The sequence below is a fragment of the Coenobita brevimanus genome, chromosome 66 (assembly GCF_032717465.1).
Source record: "Coenobita brevimanus isolate Jiangsu-jjx chromosome 66, ASM3271746v2, whole genome shotgun sequence".
NCBI classification, from domain to species: Eukaryota; Metazoa; Arthropoda; class Malacostraca; order Decapoda; family Coenobitidae; genus Coenobita; species Coenobita brevimanus.
The window spans coordinates 2,630,196-2,635,257 of NC_137019.1; the positions used below are offsets into that span (position 1 = coordinate 2,630,196).

Sequence of the window (5,062 nt, forward strand, 5' to 3'; positions counted from 1 at the left end):
GAGGGAGAGAGAGAGAGAGAGGGGCAGGGGAAGTGGAAGATAGTCGTCCCCCTTCCCCCGCGTGGAGGACGGAGGGAGGAGGTGGAAGTTGAAGAAGAGAAGGAGAAGGAAGAGAGAAGGTATGAGGAGCAGAAGAGGAGGAGGAGAAGGGATAAGAGGAGGAGGAGAACAAAGGGTGGTAAGAGGAGGGGGAAGAGGAAGATGGACAAAGGAAGAGGGTCGAAAAAAGGAGGAGGAAGAGGAAGACGTGGATGGAGAGGATGTAGGAAGAAAAGGAAGAGGGGTAGGAAGAGAAGGAGGAGGAGGAGTAGTAGGAGGAAGAGGAAGGGGAAGAGGAAGATAGCCCTTCTCTCCCCCCCTCAAGGGCTGGAACATGGCATTACGGGTTGGACTGGCAAATGCTCCCTTTATGAAGCATTTCCTGTCAGTAGTGGTCGCACTGAATAGCACACAGACCTTCATTCACCACGCCACTAGCTAGAACACGCCAGCCTGTACCTATATGAACACACACACACACACACACACACACACACACACACACACACACACACACACACACACACACACACACACACACACACACACGAAGGAAATATATAGTCAGGCATCCTTATTCAACGCATCTACAAGCGTCATTCTATTCCAGTGATCTGCATTTGTCTGTTTATTGTCTTACGCCTCATGAGTTATTCTGTCTTTCAATCTTCGGTACTTGTGGTATAACTAATTCTATTCAGCTTTATCTTATCCCAGTTACAATCATTTCTTCCATCCGAACTTATCTTCCACCCTGTCGTGGTCCACTTCTCTTTATCGCTGCCTTCCCTTTGCTATACGCTCATTTACTTGCTCAGTGTCTTCAAAGCTAGTCCGCAAAGCACAAAGCAAAGCCCAAAGAACTTAAAAGCAATAAAATTATTTATAACGACTACAGAATCATCTTCACCAGGATACAAGATTCCTGCCAACCAAAACCACTCGAAAAAAAAGTACATATAAGTTATCGCTTCAACACACGATTCATCCGATCTTTGTAACTCAGCGATACACTTGCACCCTTTCACAAAGGAACGAAAGGAAAACCAACTTCTGTGTAATGAATATAATTCCTTAAGACTACCACCCACCCCCTTCTTACCGCTGAATAAAGCACACACAAATACCTGGTTACCTCAGACATCCAAAAGCTTCTAACAAGCAGTATCCAACGTGAATCGCTCGCAGAAATACTTCCCACACAAACAGCTCTTCCCAGGCAGACAGTTTCCCCAGCAGATTCTTATGAGGCTATTGGCCTTCGTTACTTCCGTACCACCACATGCCACAAATCACTAACCCACTCTGTTGTCACTGAAATGCCGTCCCTCAACCCACAACACATTTACTCACCTCATGCACCCCATTGTTACCACAGAGACAATCTGTGGCTCAATCGGTAGAGAGATGGCCTGCAGTCCTAACGGACCCAGGTTCGAATCCCGGCTGGTGCAGGGAACAGTTTAAGGATTTGAATTTCATTAAATCAGGCTTTACTGATCTACCAGAAGTCCCGCCGACATGTCGTAAAAATACCCCCGCTAATACCAATACACCAGTCCTGTATGAGACAGCCCTAGCATGTATTCAATATGGACGGTGGGTGTTAGCGCCGAAGTGGTGACATGTAGAGGTGTATGGTATGTAGGAGGACTGCTGGGCCTTGATAGCAGGCTGTGAAGCCTATGCCCAGAGTCGGACACAAAAAAAAAAAAAAAAAAAAAAAAACGAATTTTTGAACACCCAACTGAATTGCCCGGATTTCTGCAGTTTATTAGGTTTATGTTTGAGCCAAGTATTACATCAGTATGGAGACTTAGAAAAATAGAGGCATGCAAATAAAGGGAAAGGCTCTTAGTTATGTTGAAAGATTATTAAATAAGTAGATAATTAGGGACGGAATAAAGTGGCACACAAATAAGCAGAGATAAAGTACAAACAGACTTCTCACTCCCCTGCATTCTCTCTGCCTCAGATCCCTTACCCTCTTCCCTCCAGTTGTTTTGCCTCCACAACGGTTGGCAGCAGGAGCACGGCGGGAGTGGATCAGTGTGGCTATATTGAAGTCACGTGTGCCTCACCACCCCCTGTATTGGCTCAGTCGCTGTCGTGTGCATGCGGAGTAGGTGACAGGTGGTTATTATGAAGCACGGTATTTAGGGATTACAGTAGTGAGTAATGCAGGTATAGATGACGTAGAGATGTGGTGTGTAGACATAATAGGTGCCTTTGAGGAGAGAGTAATAAGGAAATAGATACTGCAGAGAAGGTATGAGTGATTAAGTTACCTGAGGGAAGTGCTGGCTCATGAAGGTATACATGATGTAGAAATGTTGTGGGAATACATACTACGTACCTTAGAAGAGTAAGTAATACAGAAACAGATACCGCAGAGAAATTATGAGTAATAGAGAAGTGGTGAGCTGTGCATTTGCAGATGTGAGTGAAACAGATATTCGTTATTCTTACTATGAGGCCGAGATACCGTAGATGTGATGTGTAATACAACTGTTGTTACTGCAAAAAAGTGATTTAAAATTACATAACAGAGAATAATGAAGAGTAATAAAGACAACATGGTGGTGTGGTGAACATTTTGTATCACAGAGGAATGCTGAATGATATGCAAGTATTAATAGGAGAGAGAGAAGTACTGCACGTCTGTTAATAAAGACTGAAGCGTCCCATAATACAGTAAATAAATTCAAGGCGCTTAATACTTCTTGTAGTAATGCCAAGTAACTATTTTTATCCATCATACATGGCAGAACCAGCTGAAATAGTGACATCAGGTGGGGGACAGACAGGGAGAAGGAGAGTGGGTTGGGAAAGAAAAAAAAACAAAGATGAAGAACGATCAATGGATGAGGAGTCGGAGGAGAGAAAGAATGATAGAGAAAGGAAGAGTAACGATTGGGATGAGAAGAATGAGAAAAAAAGGTGGGATGGGTGAGGAGTCGGGTAAGAAGAGGAGAGAAAACGAAGTTGGACGGATGAGAGGGGAGGAAGAAAGTGAGAGAGGGAAAGGAACTGAGGAAAGAATAAGAGACGAAGCAGAGGAAGAGGAGAGGAGAGGAAGAAAGCGTAAGAGAGGAGGCGGGAGGGAGAGAGAGGGGTAGGCAAGAGGTAGGTGGCAGCATGTGTGTGTATTGGGAAGCATCGATTGACTCTGCACTTCTCTACCTTTGACACAATAGCCTGGCGGGACAGAGCGGAGCAGCGCGCCTCTGTTCCACGCTCAAAGAGTAATTCTGTAATATTCATATGAGTTGCCATTTTGATTAATTAGGCTATCAGGAAGTCTCGATGGCGGTGCCTGATACAAGATCATATCGCGTCTCACTGGCAGGAGGTGGCGACGCTTTCCCCCCACCCTCTTGCTGTTCCGCCGCTGAAGAACACAGTTTGGTTCGTATTTATAGAAGATCCCAAGAATCTCTACAATAAACAAATCTCCATAGCAGTTTATTATTATCACAGATAGTTTAGTTTTGCGTGTTTTGTTACTTTGATATTTCACACTTTTGAGTGTGGCGTATCTGGTAGGTGTACTATATGAAGGAGGACAACGTTAATACAAGCAGTGTTATGCACAACTTGGAAGAGATTATGCATACGTTCCTTTATCATTCCGCCGGGGCTTGTACCTTGGGGCGTTCAGTCTCGGGTCTTCGCACTAACAGCCCCCATGAATCAAACAACCCGCGGCCTGGTCTACGTGTTAATCAGAGGCGCGGGGCGATAGTTAAGGAGGTAATTCCGGACTGTTAGCCTGCGCCGCGACCCCACGTGTAAATCATGGCGGATCGGGTGTTGCATTGTGGGGCTGTCTGGTGGAGAAAGAGGAGGGGGTCAGCTCAGCGCACGAGAATCATTAATGGTAGGGGAGCGCTTGTGGGAGGGGGCAAGGGGGTATCGAGGGTAGAAAGGGTGAGGGAGTAGGGAAGTTACGAAATAGAGGGGGAAGAGGTTCGGGATTCGGGGGATAAAGTAGAGTGAAATGGGAGAAAATGAAATACTGAAGAGGGAAAGTGAAAGAAATGTTGTGATTAAAGGAGTGCAGAGGGATTGAGAATTGGGGAGAGGAGGGGAACAAAGGGAATGAAAGAGTTAAAAGGGGGAGGAGGGAGGGATCGCAGGGTGGAGAGAAATGTAGGTTGGGGGATGTGAAGGGTAGGAAAGGGTATGTAAAAGGTAAAATAGAGAGGAAAGTGTGTTAGAGGCCAAAGTAGAAGTGAGATAAAGGGCTAGGATTGGATCTGGGGCGAAGACTGTTTTCAGTAATGGGAAGAGACGCGGAGAGATTTACGGAGATATTAAAACTAATAGGGAAATGGAAGGCAAACCATCAGTTTTTGACATGTTATTAAACTTATGATAGAGTCTAAATGAATGTTTTATCATTCCACGTCGTTTAAGATTGTTTTTGGTGCGTGGAATGTAGTCTAAGTATTTTCTATCATATTTATTTTTTAAGTAGATCGACACAAATTAGAGGTTTGGCCATACCTGGCGCACTCAGTTTTAGAATACGGCTGTTAAAATCATTGTACGAGGCCTGGAGTGGAGAGATTGGAAATAACTGTAGAAAACGTGTAAATGCGAGGCACTGAGTTTTGGAGGAGAGGAAGAGTGGAGATACTTGCCGCAAATGAAGTAGACGTGGAATGCAGAAATTTGGTAAGAATGTGGAATGGAAACGTGTGGAGGGGAAATGATCTGAGAAGTTGGAGGGAACGTGATGTACATAGGTTGGAATTTTACGAGTGTGGAAACTAGAGGGGAGGATGGGTGGGCTGGTTAAGGATGCGTAATTTGAAGCAGAGTGACACAAGGGTAGCACATTTCTGGAACGCTTATTGGTGATTTTTCCCAAACCTTCAGTCAGAGAAGTTCTTTGAAAGCTGAGTGAAATCGTCTGGAAGCAGCGAGGATAAAAGGGAGATGAAGCTGTAGAAGATTATTAAAAAATCGAACTTGCAAGGTATTGGGATAGACGTTTCGAGGAGGTTAGAGCTGGAAA

At 44.8% G+C, this 5,062-nt stretch overlaps 1 non-coding gene across 1 annotated transcript; it reads left to right on the forward strand.

The window, feature by feature from the left end:
- The first annotated feature begins 2,668 nt into the window (after window positions 1-2,668).
- On the forward strand, window positions 2,669-2,789 carry LOC145405403 (U6atac minor spliceosomal RNA). The gene has a single exon (XR_013898355.1). It is a non-coding gene; the product is annotated as a U6atac minor spliceosomal RNA (small nuclear RNA).
- Window positions 2,790-5,062: the final 2,273 nt, after the last annotated feature.